This window comes from Patagioenas fasciata, chromosome 3 (assembly GCF_037038585.1).
Source record: "Patagioenas fasciata isolate bPatFas1 chromosome 3, bPatFas1.hap1, whole genome shotgun sequence".
Taxonomy (NCBI): Eukaryota; Metazoa; Chordata; class Aves; order Columbiformes; family Columbidae; genus Patagioenas; species Patagioenas fasciata.
In genome coordinates this window covers 2,463,075-2,482,067 of record NC_092522.1, presented here as the reverse complement: position 1 = coordinate 2,482,067, position 18,993 = coordinate 2,463,075, and the positions used below count along the sequence as shown (strand labels likewise).

The following is an 18,993-nucleotide window of genomic DNA, read 5'->3' as shown; positions in this document are numbered from 1 at the left end:
AACCTGACAATGTTGAAAGCAAAAGGATAACGATGCTTCAAAGACAAACTGTGGAGAAAGGAGTCAATGGTGAAAAAATAAAGCTAGGTAGATTAACTTGAGGGAGTAAATTCTTAAACTCAATGGAAAACCAACTTTAAAACATGTAATTGTTTCATGATGCTGCATAAATATCATCCTTAAACCACACAATTATAATAGTTTTCCACACAAGAACTATGTAAATGTATTTAAATCCAGCTTATAGAAAACAGACACAATGACTACTTGTAATGGTGGAATAGCTTTTATGTTTTAAAACCAACAGAATGTTTAAAAGTTGTGTATGCCTGCTTAGAGTCTTGAAAATTTGGAATAAGGTTTTCATACAAAAAAAACCCAGCCTGTTTTCCTCATATGTAACTTCTTAGTCTGCAGTATGTGTATTTTAATTATACATTTTCCTTACATAAGAATAGCAACCCACCCCGTTTTGAAACTTTAGAAGCCCTTAGGAGGTGTATCCAGTGTTTATCAATCTACAAGTAGCAGATGCAATTTCAGATGGAATATAATGGAGAAAATGAATGATGAAGTTAAATGCAAGGATCAGCACTTCCAGAAAGCCTCATGAATAATGACAACCAAGTTGGAAGCATAGTTTTAAAAAACTGTATTCAGGGAGAGCAGCTGGACTGAGTTAACAAGTAGTTCACAAGAGCAACACTAGAAACTTTGTAAGGCTTTCGTTTGAATTCAGCCCAAGTTAGCAGTGACCAAAAGGAGTTACTGTATAACAAACCTGACAGTGGCCTAGATTAAGTGAGTTTTCTGGTTTTGGTCCAATTCCACACCACAGAAATCACCATTCTGAGTGACGCTGGTCAGCATCCCTGTTGGCAAGTCTCAAATAGCTGTGGATTGACTGGGCACATGGAATGAAAAAGGCTGTGAGCCCCGCGGGGGTTCCTATGGGTCATGCTGGAGGCCCTGTGGAAGGAAACAGATCTGCTGCCTGTGCTCTGGCCATTTCCAGATAAATGAAGGTCACCAGCCTCTGGGGAGGCCAATCAGCGCCCTTTCTGACTTTAGATTTCACACATACAGTGGTGTTTTCTGGCTCCTAAAAACCCTCAACTGTTGGAGGACTTTAAATATTCATGTGAGCAAAATACTGTAGAGGATAATACAGCCAATATAAAATAAGTGATCATTTCCTATACGTTTCTTTGAAAAAGGCTTCATAAGCACTGTTGAGTGGTTTTGGCTGAAGCAGTAGCCAAGGGGTCTGTGTTGTACAAGTCTCAGGTCTCTCCCTGTTAGGGGCCACAAATGCTGCTTGTTTTGAGATGGCTTTTGCAGCAAGGATACACTAAGTGGATGTCATTTCAGTGTAGTGTCACAACAACGTTTTTAACACTTCCACTCCAGAATCCATCCTTCAAATGAGCCCTCATATTCGTTCAGACCCTTTTTTAATGCACACTTGCCCCAGCCTAAGACACTGATTTTGTTGGCATTGGTTAAGATTTTTCTTGAAAGACACTCTGCCCCCTGACCAGCACTCACGCTGCCCCAACAGACCTCTTGTGACAGCTGAGAACAGAAGCCATTGTCTGGTGGTGGTTTTGAGGTTCCTTCTCAACAACTTTCATATCAACTGAAAATGTAAAATTAAATGTATTATGGTATAGAAATGGAATTGCATACAAGGGACCTGAAAATGCACTGTACAAGACTGTATTAAAAAAGTAGTCACATAAAGACTCATTGCTACAGCATATTTTCTTCATTATTTCTGCCTCATTGTATGTGAAACTATATTAGTATAATGAAGTGAGAAATAGTAGGATATTGGATATTATATTTCCTGCCCAGCAGTTTTAGAGAATTTAGCTCAAGGCAAGAAAAAATGCAGTCTTTCTGCCCTGAAGAATAAACAAAAACCTGTTACAGAAAGAAAAGTGTCAGTAAGAAATCAGGCGGTCTCTCCACATGCATCAGTGCATTTCTTACCATAGCTTTATAGAGAACTGCTTAGGGTTTAGTTTAGTTTGGTTGGGTTTGGTTTAGAAACACCCAGGCTTCTTCCACCAGGATATGTACTTATGTGTACCTTTCCTCTTTATAAAGAATCGAGACATTTGGAACATTGAATAATCAAGCTGCCATTGCTAAATTACTGATAATTGCACAATTATAGAAAATTATATACTAAGAAAAATGAAAGTTATGAAATAGCAGAGGACCCAATGTTGCTGGGATGAATCTTAGTCCTGCTTCTACAGAAGACATCTTGCATTCTTTTTACATAAGCTACTTTTAATGTTTGGCACTGGTGTAAACTATGTACAGCAGACTTAAGAACTTAATAGGTTCAAGTCAGAGTTATTGTATTTCACCAGCTGCTGTTCAGATATTTTGTAATTTATGAAGCTTATTAATTTACCAGGTATTTGTTTAAAATGTCACTTTTCCCTTTACCAGGCCTTAGCAATAAAACAAAAATGTCTTATCAAAACAGTGGAACCTCACAGAACTTCCCACATTATTACGTGAAAGTCCATAAAATTAGAGAAAATATAGAAAAAAAGTAGGGCTTAAAGGAAAAATCATGCTATTGCCCTGAAAATAACTAGAAACACGAGTGGGAGACTGGCAAAAACAAACAAACAAACAAATTTTAAAAGATCAGATGACTTAATATGTTGTGTAAACCAGCAAGAAGTAACAATGAAATACCTAGCCAGCATCTCACGAGCGTGAAGCGCAATATACAGTTGCATTGCCATCTGCCTACTTGATCTTTTGGAACGAGTTGCTCCTGGTCTTATGCAAAACGAGTTGTAAAGGGCTGATATTGCAATAGGACTGTGCATCTCATGCATTGGCCTTAGGGACAAGCCTGGTGCACTGCTTAAAAAGGAGTGAGTGCCATTAGCTCAGTGAGCACAATGCTTTTCATTATACTGGTACTCACTTCCCACCATCACCTCTCAAGGCAAAGCAGCTCTGTGTTCCAGAGGCATAAATCTAACCTTTTAATTTGAAAGCTCACAGTTCTAAATAAGTATACAGTAATCAGAAGTCAGTAAGGCAAGTAGCCCATGTCAGAGGTTGTAGTGAGGCAATCTTATTCCACTTTCCAACTGCCAGATACCTCTTCCCCCTTATTCTAGTTCAGACTGCTACGGTAAGACAGGAGGGCTGACAAGAGCTCCCGCTGCATGCAACTGAGAACTGCAATCACTGGAATACCTTTGGGCAACTTAAGATGAAAAAGATCCAGTACTTCCAGCTGGAATCCACAATAGGTTACTAAGTAATACCTGGATACTTTGCACTGACTGCTGCTTGAGGAGATGTTTGTGCTGTTGGAGAACAGGAACGCGACCCCAGTGAAGGCCAGGTTCCAGCCCTGCATGTCTAACTTCTTTAATTCACATTCATACACTTGCGTATCTTTCTTACCAACTACCATTTATTTGCATTTCACCCCGTTACAAACAGTTTTCTCTGTATTACAGCAGAGTTAGTAGTTACTTCACTGGATCTGTTACTTTCAGTTCCTTGGTGAATTTACAACATTAATTGCACCAAAATCACTTTGTTTTACCTCATAGCCCACACTAAATCGCTTTTAGTGAAGTTTCCCAGTACAGATACCAGTCTACTGTATTTTTAATTCTGTCCAAAGGAGGATACTACTTCAGCAGTTGTCACCAAACTCCATGCTTGGCATGTATCCCAGCAAAATTATCCTAGGGGTCAGGTGATCAGTTTTGCTGGAAAAAGCGATTTAGCCTTCAGCTCAGGCTTTCTTTTCTGTCGAGAGCTCTACTGTGAACTGTGTTTTCTTTCTGAGAACTTTTCAGGTTGTTTTATATGACATTTCTATACTTTCTTCCTAACACAATAATTCCATCTTTGGGGGATAAGGGCTGTAATATATTCTCATGTTTGCCACAGAGCAGGCACCGATTCATCTAAGATATGACAACCAGCATGCTTTCTTGTCTACAAAAAGGGTCATCCGTTGTGCTTAAGAAAATGGTGCAAATGATTGTACCAGTATATTGCTAATGCTTAAATCTACATTTCTATGTAAAATTAATTTTCTCTTTTGTCTGTAGTTGCAACTTGGAACGCTCTCCTTATATGCACTATAAAATGTTAATAGCAAAATTTAGTGTGACTTTATGACTGGAGTGTCATTTTTCTCAGCTTGATCAGCTCTTTCAAATGGCATCATTATGATCAAAGTTGTTTACAGTAATAAAGCAAGAATAGTTCCAATAAAATAGTAGGTGCCTTTACAGTTAAAGAGTAGTTGGCATTTAAGAATGCAGCAGCTACTCATTGTGTGGGTGCAGAATCACAGAAGTCCACAATATAATAGAGTTAATGCATGTAATTACAAGATTGCCCCCCTCAGGATTTGAGGGCATTGAAAGAGACAACAGGAAAAACATTATGAATCTGAAAGAGGGGGGAAGTAGCAAAACTGCATATATTGATGATATAAGGAGAAACAACTATGTGTTCAAGCTTTGAAGTCTCCAAAATTGTGGATTACTGTAACGCAACATCATTCTTCACTAGTAACTTGTCAGTGGTTATTAATTTAAGAGAATAAAATGGTGGCACTTTAAATTAAGGTAAATTTATAAATATTTTACTAATGTTACATGATTAATACAAATTACTTTAAATTACTGTAGATATGCTTTAACATGTGGGAACACATGGATGATGTTTCAAAACATGTTTAATAAACGATGTTGTAACTACCAGCTATAAACATTAATACTCTGGGACATATGAAATGATTCCTAAACCATAGGTCTCTGTAAAATCTTTAAAGAAACTTCGTAGCAGTGAGAAAATAATCAGTGATGGTGATTTAGACCTGTTTTACCCCATGTAAAGCATAAAGCTGAAGCCTGAGAAAGCAGGACTCAGGGAATATAATGTGAGCAAGATCTCACAGGACCCATTACTAACTGGGAATATCTGGTTCTGGTAACATGTCAGGTGAAATTCCAGGTCAGCAGTTGCAATGCATAAGATAATGAAGAAAACAAAGAAAATTTGTTCAATGGAGGGAAGAAAAAAGATGGATGATTCTTTAGTGAAGCACTAAAGGCCAGTACTTCAGAAGACATGGGATCAACACTCGGCTCCATCAGGACAATAATAAAATGTGAGATTTGCTTGGTTAACAGTGATAACTGGCAGTTTGGATCAAGGTTAAATAAGTGAAAATTCACTTCAAATGTTCCTACCCATGGTAATAATTTATTAACAAAGGTTTTACCTGGGACAGCAACAAGTAAATCCCAGACTGATCACTGCTCTCCTACAATGAAATCTAGTAACAGCACTGATTCCATTTGAGGGCTGTACTTTAGGATTGTCGGTCCCTGACAGAGAACTCAGGATGTGATTGATTTACATGACACTGTTTTAACTGAGAACACCGCAAAATAATTCAAAACCAGTCTGACATCTTGGAAGACAACCTTATATTTAGAAACATCAAGAGTGTAGAGCACGGAAAGAGAAGCCAATGATATATTTTTTCAATGAATACCAGAAGTGGTAGGGATGCATACCTATAAAACTCCTGAACAATGTGTTGCAGCACATTGTATCCTTGGAAAGGCCAATCAAGTAGCACATTATATGGTACTTGTGAAACGTTGCAAGTCTTGGAACGAGGAACAGAAATCTGAAACAGGCGTATAAATCTGAGTCATGCTGTTAGGGTTGAAGAATTTTCTTTTATCTGGATTACCCTGCTGCTCTTATTTGATGTTGAAAGGTGTTTATAACTGTTAAACTGGGAATGAAAAATATACAGTAAGCCAGAAAGAAGGCTCATTGAGGAAATCAAAGTTATCTTTGACTCATGGGATAAGAGGAGACCTGTGCATGGTTCCTGTGTTTTCATAGGAAGAACAGCCTTTCAGAAATGATTGCCTCATGTTTTCTGTTGGTAAACTACATCCTTATTATATAATTGATTTTTTAAAATGTAAAGGGCCACATTCTCCTCTTTTAATCTTACAGAAGTTTAATGACTTTCCTTGCCTCTAAAGCAATTTTAATCACTAGAGACTCATGTCTACAGGGTACATAACACTGTGGTTATAGCACACAATGCCTAGACAAACACAGCATTATTCCTGCTTCATCCTTCCTATAAAAGAGAGAATGAATTCCGTTCTGATCCTTTAGATGCTCATTATCAGACAGATTTATACAAAGCATTGTCTGTACACATGGCTGGAAGAGAGTTGCAATGCAGAGAGTTAAATATATGCATAAAGCTTTGTAAGATTTGGGTCAGAACAACAAATGGGCTCAGTCTCTCCACATTCACTGCTGTGTTTTCTCATATCCCCTCATCTCAAAGTAACAGCTGCTTTTTAGAAACTCTTTCCAGTATCATTTCTTATACTTTAAATTGTTAAGACTACAAATTATTTTAATTGGCATTATTTCTTGTCTCTCCTCTGTTATTTTTTCCAGTTCAACCTGTCCAAAGTAGGAACATTGGATAATGCTCACAATCCAGGTAGTAAGAGAAATATTTTTGGCCCGAGGATACCCTAGGGCCTCTGAAATGACACTAAATGAGTACGTTCAGATACCCAGTCTCAAGGCTGCAGCCAGTTAAGGTCCCAACTATGCATCTTCTTAAGGAGGAGAAGTCCTATTCTTACTTGAAGTCTTTCTGAAGTCAGCAAGGAAATGCACATTTATTTTTTTTTTAATTAGAATAATTTTCTCCACAGAAGATCCATTTCATCCATTCTTTGCCTGAGAATGTTTACATCTCTCTCCCCTCATACAGCATCATATGGGACTGTATTAGGGGTACATCAGAGATGCAGATGCATGAAATCCCTTTGACTTTCTCGCTATACAAAGGCAGGTAAACATTCTCCTCCACATCCTCCTGATGCCCTTCTGCATCAGTCTGAACTGTCAGCTCTCAGTCTCATTGCTAGCATCTGGCAGCCAAATGCGTTTCCCTTGTCACAGAACATACAGGATGACTTAAAACATGACCCACCAACAGACACAGTAAGTGCACAGAAGGGAACGTGTTGCTTACAGCAACTCTTTGCCTATTTGTTGCTGTCATGCTCCATGGTTATATTCTTTTTACCTTTGGTCTGGTGGACTTCCCAGTTGGGACGTGGTGTAGTTACACAAAGCAGCAAGAAACGTACGGATCCGAGAGCCAGTTTTCCTTTCTCTTTACCTGCTGTGTTCTCTTTTTTTCTTTTCTATTTTTTTTTCCTTTCTTTTCTGGCTTACACAAGGGTGGAGCAAAGGGGCATATCTGATTAATCCTTTTCAGACTGGAAGGCTTTGCAATTTTATTACAGGACAAAATTATTATGAACAGCTAAAGCTAGAAATACTCTTTGATACGAAGAAATTTATTTAAAAGTGTGCCTGCAATGCCTGGTAAGACCAGAGCTAGAATATTTGAATAAGCCCTTTGAAGCTTGCAGTCGCCTGAGTTCATTGTCGTCCAAAGCTATAGTCCAGGATGACTGCAGCTGCTCCAGGCTTTGCGAACTTATTACAAGCATAGGTGAGTTGCTGTCATGAAATTGGAGTGTCCATTAAAACTTCAAAGGATAAGCTTGATCTAAGTTTTCCTTGTTATAATGTGTAATACTTATTACAGAGAGATTTATTAAGCTTCTCTCATTTTATAGGTTGAATCTAGTGTAGGGTCATGGAACATATTAAGGTTTTGACCAACAGTAAAGAGCTGAAATTTTCATATTTTGCTATTCATGACCTTAGGACTAACTAAAATGGCAGCTACCTTTAATTCAATGCAATTGTGTTTAAGCACAGCTGTACTTTCGCTCCATTGATGTTTCAAGAGACAAAACACGAGAAGATGAATGTTGAGTGGGTTTAGGAGGCATTTTAAAAGCCAGGCTCTATACTAGGCCAGAAATGAGGGACCCTGTCATGTAAAGTAGTCTAACGCTCAGGTGGTAATGCTATAAATTGAGAAAAAAAGATATATAATTTAGTAAATTAAGTTTGAGTGCTCTGTCCTATCCTGAACTACGTCTGTGTCACTGCTGCACATTAAAGACCTATACTGAGTGCCTGAAAAATCATTGTTAAAACAGTGAGGTTTCACACATACTTCAATATTGCATTCCTGTCTACTGGGAGTGAAATTATCAACTGGCGCAGCACAGCTAATAATCTTATTTTTTCCCAACATTATGGAGCAGAACTGCAAGGCAGATGAGAGAAGTGTTTATACTCCTTATGCTGGTGTAAATCTATAGTAGCTTCTCAAGATTGAGAAAGTTTGGAAAGTACCTTTATTTCCTTTGAGACTGGTTTTACAGATTTGAGGGTGGGCTTCATCTGCCTAAGAACAGCCCTGACATCATCCAGACTCTCTTGGTATAGTTAGTTATAATTGAGCCTCAGGCACAATTAGTGTCACCTTGAAAGAGACTCTCATATACTTCAGTGACTATTTTTCTTGACCTACAAGGGAGGTTTGTGTGCAGTGGGTACCTCACTGCAGATGTCAAAAGCTTGTGAGACAAATTTCTTCACTGGGTTTAATTTTCAGAATTTCCAGGGCTCACTTTCATCATTGTTGCTCAGGCATCAAAGATGAATGTGGAAATGTAAAAAAAATCTTAAATTGGTAGAAGCCCTGTAATACTGGAACACAAGCACTACAGAGTGGATGGTGGTGTTTTCCATGTATGGTACTAATACAATGAAAAGAAGCGTTTATCTGTCTTTCAGAGTCAACTAAAACCCAAACAAACAAACAAAAACCCAAACCAAACCAACTGGATTTCCTTCCTCCTTATGTTCTTTATGGTACATAACAAAAACCGAGTAACACGGTTGCTTCTGCTTAAAAAAACCCCAAACATTTGCAAGGGTTGCAAACCCCATCAGGTTTACAGGACAACCACTCCAATTGTGTTGAGCCACTACACTCAAAGCAGTTCTTTCTTACGATAACAGAACATCCTACTTTCACTTCACATAATGTAGGATAATTCTTTTAGAAACTAAGCTAAATCATGTTTAAGGGTATCACTGGAGTTATTCTGGATTTATAATAACGTCACTATGAGCAGAGTGTGAGCATGAATTTGTGTCTTCTTTCATTTTTTGATGCAGTTTTCACAATTCTGTTTTTTATGGAATTTGCCACACTTGGAGGGCCAATGGTACGAATCTGTCAGGCAACAGGGACATATTTGCTCCTCCTGAGAGCTGACAGTAAACAGGAGGTTGGCCTAGTGAGGAGATTAGTCTCCAAAAGCTTCCTGCATAACCCATGCAGAAAGAATTAAGATCCTCAAGTGACTAAGAGCACCTGAATTGGGCTGCTGCTCTCAACTGCTCTGTGAAGGGTCCTTTCACTCTTTCACCTTCCCCTCCAATATAAACTGGGTGCATAAACGTCCATGAAGGTGAAGAACCTCCCTGGAGAATCTATTTTGTGCATAGACTACATGAGAAGTGGGAAGATGCTTTTTATTTTTGGAGGGTTAATTTGGACTGCTGTACAAGTGTATTTAAATATTTTTGCAAAGAACAACCTTTTGCCTACTGTCCAAAAGAATTTATTTGTTTTCATGAGTTTGTCTCAACCTTCGAGTTATTGTAACAGTTTTGTGTATTTAATATACAGCGTGTGTTAATATCACAGACAGTTTTATAACAGCATTATAACATACACCATTCCCTCCAGCTTTTTATGGACATCTACGCCTCTGCATTAAACTACTGTAGCTTGTGGAATTTACAGTAGAAATCAAGAATGAAGCCTGACGAAAAGCCTTTTAAATTGTGTTGTATACATCCACCGCATCCATCTTGCAAAAGGACTAAAATGAAGAGAACTCTTATGTGATAATTTCTAGCATCGTATCTTAGTAAGACTACAGGATTACCATTCTGCTACACAAACCATAAAGGAAAAAAGATAGTCGTACAGTAGGAAGGCTAACTTCATCTTTTTATTTGAAGTTTAATTATTTATGTTTTCTGAGGAAAATAAAAACAAAATGGTAACTATGCGTTCTTAGTTTAATAGAGGTCTCATTTTAGATTCTGTGGCATTAAAATACAACTAATATATCCTATCTAGAAAAATAAAAGCAGAAGAGAACCAGGAGAGAAAGACAGAGAGAGACAGACAGATACCTCTCTCCCTACCTTTGCAAAAAATGGAGCTAAGTAACAAGGAGTTTTATAATTACAAAGCAGTCTAATTATTTATTGTACTCTGAAGATATATTGATTCTTAATTTGAGAACTTCTAGATAATGTTTAATGTAAGCTTTATGCCAGAGATGGAAGATTTTATTATCTTTAACAACCAAAAAGAGAAGACGCAAAAGCTGGACTGTTCTTTTTACCTTAGAAATGCTCTGAGTTTCTACTGAAAAATATAACAGATGACACGAGTTATACTTCACATTATCAGTAAATACCACCATAACCTCACCATGAGGCAACACAGGTTGTCATATCTAGTTACTATTTTCTTAGGAAATAAATGACTTTTGGTTATCATGGGCCGATGTGACATGACAGTGTAAAATCATATTCCAGTCTGCGCTGAGCAAGATGATAACATATGTCGCCACTCTACTAAACCTGTGAAAATCCCTTGGAATTTCTATTTATTAAACCTCATATTCACCACACTGTACAGTATGTGGCTTCTTCACCAGTTACAGTAAAGCACTGTTTCCTGTTAATTGCTTCGGAGGATCCAATTTCAATAGTAATCAACCTTAAACAAACTACTCAAAACTCTCTTTAAAGAAACACTATGAGCATTTTTCAAAAGTACGAGGATGCTACCAAATTACCTCAAGGATGGCTCTTTAGCAATCTGTGTCGCCTCTTTGCAGTCTACTAATTCAACTGAATTTAGCTCACAATTAAAGCACAGCTGACCCGTACTAAAAGTACATTACCTGTATTTAGGTTCTATTTACATAACGGTTCTTATCTTCTTTATTATTCTCTCTCTCAGTTTTTCTCTTGCTTAGATATTCTTAATGGGGAATTACCATCCTGAGGAAATGCTTTGAGGACAATTATGATTAAACAGTCATTGTATATTAGATAAAAGCAATTCCTGCAGAACTGTCTTTGCAAAGCAAAGAGCAAACTGAAAAACTGAACTCCAGAGCTCAAGACCTCTATGTTCATATAAATGTCCAATCCCTCTTTCGCCAAACTAACATCCCACAGTAACAAGCTCCACATTGGATGAGAAGTTCTGTTTTCTGCTTTAAATGTCACTGAGTGTTGTTATCATGCATGACAAGCTCCTAACCAGCCTTATCAAGACGTTCTTTCATAGCTTTTTATCATATCTCTCATGTAGCCCTTTGGTGAAGCTGGTGATGCCAATTGTTTCAGTCTTTTCTCCTTATCCTCTGTTATTCTTGCCAGATGGAACTGAGCTACTTCTAGTTCTGCAAAACTTCTATTTGCAGTAGGTAATGAGGACTGTACATGGTGGTTTAATGACATTAAAGAGTTTTTCATATTCTTCTTCCTTTCTCTACCAAAACTTTTTACTATAGCTGCATGCCAAGTGAAGGACTTTATTGCACTCTTGGCAATGCTATCTAGGTCCTTTTCCTTTGATACAATTAATTTAGAACTCACTAAGGTGTAAAAATAGATAAAAAAATCCTTGTAAAGTACATTAATTTGCATATATCAACACTGAATTTAATCTGCCATCGGGTTGATCATTCATTCACCTAACTTGTTTATTTTCTTCTGAAGTTTCTTATTACCCTCTCTGGACTTGATTAACCTGAATAATTTTGTGTCACCTGCAAATTTTATCACCTCAATGCTCATCCCTTTTTCCAGTTCATTAAAAAATGTATTAAACTATGCCACTTCTGCTGAATAGCATGAACTTGGATGTCAAATTCTACTATGGTGAAAACTGAGAATTCATTTCTTCCTCCTCTTTGTATCTCCTGGTTGAATTGGTCCACGAGAAAAACTAAGTGAAATCTTTTTTGACTGAAAGCTTCAGGAACTTTGTTGGGCCTGGAATTTCTATTTTTGTCACTACTTAATTTCTTTAAATTTTGTAAGGCTTTGAAAGGCTAGACTTTAATGATTAAGCAGTTTACCCACATTTTTATGACATATTCAATGAGTTCTAATAGGCAAATTGGTATGTGAATGTCCTGTTGTACATAGATAATCAGAAAACAATTTTTACTTACTAGATCAGGCTCATTTAAAAGCAGTATTTATATTATACCAATTCTAGGGTATATTGTTCTGAGGACTTTCGACATCACAACATGTGTCTTTATCTAGAATATTTGTTTGAAGGGGTTAATTAAATTCCTTCAGAATGTGTGGCTCCCCATATTTGTCATTTCTGTTTGAGAGGACACTTGGCACACTCTCAGCCTCTTTTAGCCTTGCAAGGTTTCATTTGCAGAAGCAAACCACCAACCTGTTTCTCCACCTGACATGTAATTGCTCCCTGGGATAGTCTGGCAAGCAAAATCATTACCAGCACCGAGAGGCTAAGTTTGTTGTTCCTGCAAAGAAGGATTTGCAGTTGTTCAAACATCAAAATTCTCTGTATTTCTAACTAGTAGATTTCCTTGGTTCTCTGTCCCTTACGAACAAGTTATCAGTTCAATGAAGGCCAAAGAATGAGCCATACTATTAATAGTACTCCGAAAGTAACCACACTGTAGGCAGGGGTGTCAGGGATACCTGTCTTCCCCCTGAATGATGAGCCCCTGCTCTGCTGGTGTCCTCTGCCTCATGATGAACGTGAAATTAATAGCATCATTGGAGGCTTCCACTGTCTGAAACAGGACTTTTCTGAAGCCAAATGATATTTTGGAAGGTGGAAAAGGGAATGAATAACAGAGGATAGAGGGAATTATGTAATCCACTTGCTGACCTCCCTAAGATATCTTGGGAAAGCTTATTGAGTTTGCTGAGGATTTAGTAGAAGGAGGTGACTGGAAGCTATAGAAGTTTCATTGATGCTTCCCTAAAATTGTAAAGTAATCCTCTAAGTTACATTAATATTTAACTCTACATCTTGATCCTCTGTAATTCCTTTAAAAGGAATCTATATTATTATTTTCCCAGGACCATGGGTTACCATACACTATACACAGGATTAACATGTCTGTCTGGTAATTACGTAATCTGTAGGTAACCCATGTTACAGATTTCTTTGCCATGCATAACATTTTTGGAGCTTTTTGAACAAATGAGAGCTCGACACGCAGAACAGAAATAATTTTACACAAAGGAGTCCTTTTATAAGAAAGAGCCCCTACCTCTTTGCTAGATTACCTGTTGTACACCCTGTCAGAAAAAATTCTAGTCAAAGGGTGGCACACATAATTTTTTGGGGTTTTAAATTTGCGCAGGTACTCAAAACTTGACTGGAACCAGTTCTGGGCAAGCAGTTGTAGCTGACTCTGCTTGAGCCAAGGGGTTGGGCTAGATGATCCCTTCTAACCTAAACAATTTGGTGTAAATGTATACAGAATATGTAATGATTATTGTTTAAAATCACTTAATGTTTGCTGTAACTACTAACAGACAGTCTAAACACAGGAACTAATTAACAGGTCCAATAGAATCCAAGCTCTGTCAAACCAAACAACAGATGAGACTAGTTCAGCCTTTGATTAAGCCTGGGATTTCCACTTAACCAACTCCTTTTGAAGTTAGTCCTTGAAAACTTCAAAGATGCTTCAATACATTTACAAAATTTATACCTAGTGCCTCTTCTCTGTGCATAAATTTCGTCCAATTATATAGGTCCAGTAATGAATACAAACTATCAAAACATCGCCAAACGTATGCACCTCTGTCTTGTGAAGAAGTGAAATATCCACCCTTTACTGATTCAGCCAGTAACAATTCAGTTCATTGTCTCAATGTAGTTAAAGCCCCAATACATGATTTTATGGGGGAGAATGTGAGAAATGCCTTAATAAAAACTAATACCTCCTTATTTTTTTCCAGTAAATTCATAGAATGAAGTATTAATTAAACTATTAAACTCTTATGCTCTTTTGGAAAGACTACCTTTTTCATAATACAAATGATGTAAATGTTTCAACAACGGTACTTAAAATATTTTGGAAGGAATCTTAGTGCCATTATTGCACATTAGACATGTTTTATATGTTAGTGTTTAGAGTATGAAGAAGAGACTTCCCATTTCTTCCAAAGCAACATAAAAGACGTCTTGAAAACAGAACCCAACAGAGACAGGAAATGTTTATAGGTTAGAGGAGCATGTGCTACCAGAGCCAACTTAAAATAAGAGGTATCAGATGCTTCTGGTGATGAAAATCTTTGTGTAAGGTGAAATGGGCTACGTTCTGTTCCTTTTATTCCAAAGATGAGATGGATTTGAAAAACCCACCTGGCTCCTTGATGCAAGGACTCGCCACATGAGATAATCTCCAGCACATTACTATTGGCAAGCAGATCTTTCACCCTTTTTTCTCCATGCATTACAGAAAATATTAAATCAGTTTGGTGTCCATAAAAACTTTTGATCGTAGGAATAGCCTAGGGTACTATCATTATCTTCAGGAGAACCATTTGTAGATCTTCAGTAGGTAGCACTAATTTAATTTCTTTGCTAAAGTGGCTGATTTTCTAGATCAATATTTGATTGAATATGTTTGAAATGTCTGCAGATAAAGGCCCCTTTTTCTGGCCCAAAGAGTTTTTGAACCACAGAGGTATACTGTTCTAGCTCCCCTGGGATCTGACTGCAAGGAGGTCTCAAAGATCTGTTAGAAACCTTCCTGCTGTTCCTTGTGTTCTTCCAGCAAGACTTTCTAAAGGTTGAGATGAGAAGAAAGAAGATCAAGAACCAAAATGTCTTTATATCCATTTTTTAATCTTTCCTGGTGCTTCTCTTAACTAAAAATAATCGTTTATAACACGAGTTTACAAAAAAACTTCTGTAATAGGATCGTGTGAAAGGAAGAAAAAAACCCTAGTGAGGGCCAGTCCTTCAGATTTGCTTTAAGAAGATGCTCCAACAACTTTTGCAAGCCATTGACATTTGAAGGGCTTTTTCTCTTTCATGACACTAATTAAAGCAGAATATCAATGTATCGTCATCTTGAAAGTGATCTATTAAAGAGATATGCTCAAGGCTGAAAAACCAGGGCAATGGACACATGTTTTAGAACTTCAGAAGCAAAGTTGCCCAGTTATGTTAGATAACTACAGAAAAGCTTAAAAGTGAAAAGATATTCTTAAACAATGGTAAGAGATGCTGTTGCAAAAATGGCATGATGTGAGACCCTGCATCAATATATTCCATATAAATTCATGCCAAATACATGCCCACACAGACATGGCCCTCCCTCAGCCCCATGCAGAACGGTGCTCATGTTCATGCTGTTCAAATGGAGCAGTTTCTTTAAATCTTCAAGACCTAGACATACATTTCTCAGAATGAGATAATGAAATATTGTGGATGGAAACTTCTTGTAAAATTGAGATAAGAATTGCACTAAAGAGTAAACCATATTGCCTATCTTGACTACATGTAGAGCTTGATGTTAAATGATTAACAGTATACATATTTCTACATAATAAGATTAATTCATCTTAACATTAAAATCAAATCTAAATAACAGAAAAATGATGGTGATTTGCTTCATAATATTTTACTTAGAGTTTTGATGTTATTTTTAAAAGTATGTTTAACTTGTTAATAAAGTATGTGCATACTTTTTCAATTAACAAATTAGAAAGAAAACTGTATCAAAGATACTGAAAGCATGTGGTGCCCTATCAGTTCTATGGTAGCAGTTCTAACTCATCTGCTACAGTGTCTAATACCAGTTTTCTGCCATATTTATAAATATTATATTATTTGCAGGGTTCCAAAGTCCCCTGCTTTAAAAATGCCTTTTCAATTGCCCAATATTTGAGCAACATAGTATACTACTAGAATTTATTTCAATGTGAAGTAAAACAGATCTCTATCAGCCAAAAACACATAAGCTACACCAACAGCTGTTTAATATGCCATTTCAGTGACCCTGGGAGAGCCTTTCAGTCTTTCCACTTCTTTTAGAAGCAGCAAAATGCACCAACATTTCTGTTAATCTCTTGGGAAATAGAGGAAAAAAAGTTTTTAAAAAAAATCACTACCACTCTTGTGTCTACCATGTAATTTAGAAAGATGCTCTAACTCCAATGCCTTGTATGTAAATCGAATGTTCGGTTTATTTCATAAAAAGAAGAAAAAAAAATAGCAGCTTTGCCACCCATTATTTCTGCATCATACCTAAATGAGTAGATTATATCAAAAACACCTCATCCAGTTGCTGTACCAGGTTCTGCTAACCGAAACCGTAAGCCTCCAGCAGCGAAGTCAGCTACCCAATAGTCTCTGCATGGATCAAAGTAAGCCAAACAAAATCTATGTTTTGTACTTGCTTCCAATATGTTTGGGAAGCACTGTTAATGAAAAATGAGGTTGATGTACCTATTGCACACTTTTGGATTATTGTTCACAACCATCAATCTGAAACCTAATGAAACAGAGACCACCTACAGTGGAGGGATATTGTGTCCATCTGACAAACTGCATCCAATTTACTAACTGATGGGATGGCATAAGCTGCCACTGGTCATATGATTTTCAGCTTCTGATTGGTAATACATTAAGCATTAATAATCGGGCAATGCCGTTTCCACTATCATTCTCTGGCAAGAGTAAAAGTATTACATAGCACACTATAATTCTGTGATAACGATAGCAGGCAATGTGCTGTCTTCTCCCCTCTGCGGACACAAAAAATTGTAGGAGACTTGGCTCCTCCAGACTGTCTTTATGGAATTAACAAAGAAATACGCTTGCTATGACATATATTGAACCTTTTCAGTGCATTTCTGGGTAACTTTATGGGCACATGTGTTATGGATGTCACAACCAAACTCTGCAGGAAGAGATAAAATAGTGCACACATCACACAATGGGTATAAACAATGGACAACCTAGGCTCCAACCTGCATAGTACAAAGAGGTTTTTTTCAAAGAAAACTGCTGACTCTCTAAATGGAAGATGCTTTTGTTCCCGCACCTGTTTTGCTCAGTATCTTGTTAGGCTGCTTCTACAATATGTCATACTAATAGGGAGAAGCAAAACAGGGAGAAATTATGATGGATATTAGTTGATCTTCTTGTTATTGCTAGATGTGATTATTGCTTTTTCCTGCTTGGGCTCCCTCAGTGTACTCCTAACAGAGTGCAGCTTATTAAAACCCTTGCTGTTTAAGTTTTACTAGCATAATAACCAGTTCTCTCTTTATGGTTGTTCTGAAGTCAATTCACCAGCCACCCGTCTGTTTGTGAAATAAATGTTAGGTTTTCCTAATGACTATTAAGGTTTTTCAGATTTTTAGAACATCGTATCTCTTTGAACTTGTCCAGTGCTGTGTTCACGCTTGTGATTTATGCTTAGCAGGTGTTTGTTTGCTATGGGTTTCTAAATGTTGGCTTCCTACTGTAAGAAAGGAATGGGAAGGTGGGAATGGGTTTATTGTATTCTGTATATTGTTTCGCAACTACGAAATGGATTTCCAGCTGACACTCTATGTGCTGCTATGTATTAAGCCATGAAACCCTGTCTATATCAACAATATATGAACTAATGCAAGGGAATTCACAGTTAAGACTGAAGCTCCATTATTAATTCATTATGTTGTGCCTAGGCGTTGCTGTACGTATTGTTTCGATATGTGAGGTGTTTCAAAAAGATGGACCCAATTTCAAGGAAGTACTGCTTCTTGTATACATCCTGTATATCAAGAAAACTGCAATAGGTAAACAAAAGCAGGTGGGCTCACTGTACAACTTCAGTCTTCACTATGAGATTCTGTGCCCTGACTGTTTTAACCAGACCTTTTATATTTCCTGAATTTTATCTTTTGTTATTTCAGTTTTTCAACTTCAAAAAGTTTGTTGAGCACTTGTGATCCAGTAAAAAATATCCTTGGAGACCTCTTGTGTAAATACATGAAATGTTTATCTAACTTCTTTTAAAAGAAGACATTATTCACATCTACAAAACTAAAATCCAGTGCAGTTAGCTAGATTAGAGCAACCTAATTTTAAAATGTGTATTACTTACCTGATAAACTGTAAAACCTCTGGTCAGAGTCACTGCAGTGTTTGTTACAAATATTTTGCCCCTAATTCTCACAGACATTATTCACTTTAGAAAGGATAAATACCACTGTGAAATTACGGATTGTTAAGTGTAACTGAGAGCCCTGAGAGGGTTTTCAGTACTGTGCCTATACAAATGGTGCAACACTGCAGAAATCATACCTTTCGTTAGTCTGCAAAAGCTTCTGAGGCTGCTTCTGTCACCTGCAGCTCCATTAGTCATAGCCTCCCCAGTCAGCAGAAAAAAAATGATTGCTTTCAGTGGGCTTTGGATTAGTCCACATTTTAATATGCCTTTCAAAGTTGAGGTTTATACATGCACAGGTCCTCTTTTTCCCCCCAAAGACAGGTCCTACTTTACCTATGAGTCATAATTTAGTTTTGTCCTCAAGGGGACATTGCATTTTGGTCACCTTTTCCCTACAAGTTAGGTCATCTTTTTTCCAGTGCTGCTGACTGAGCATGATTTGGGGCTTCCTTTTGTTATTACATTCTCATCTTGTCACTCATATGTTACCCAAGTAGCCACTGGCATGATTTGTAGTTGACTCTCATAGTTTTAGAAAATGTTGACTTTTTTCCTGCTGACTTATAATGGCTCTGGTATGCCATAAAGGGAAAAGAAGATACAGCTCAGCTTTCAGGAAAAAATACAAACCAACCCAATACAAGATACTGCAAAAACCTGCAACTGGTTATCACACTTACTACTGTGGGCTGGCTTTGAATCACCTTAAGATCAT

The 18,993-nt window shown here is 37.3% G+C and overlaps 1 long non-coding RNA gene across 1 annotated transcript in view; it reads right to left on the bottom strand.

Annotated features, from left to right (window-relative positions):
• Positions 1-336: 336 nt before the first annotated feature.
• The window catches only part of LOC139827489 (uncharacterized), a 33,150-nt gene continuing 14,493 nt past the window's right edge, over positions 337-18,993 (bottom strand). Inside the window, exon 4 of the long non-coding RNA XR_011738058.1 lies at positions 337-969. This is a non-coding gene — a long non-coding RNA (uncharacterized lncRNA). The remainder of the gene's footprint in view (positions 970-18,993) is intronic.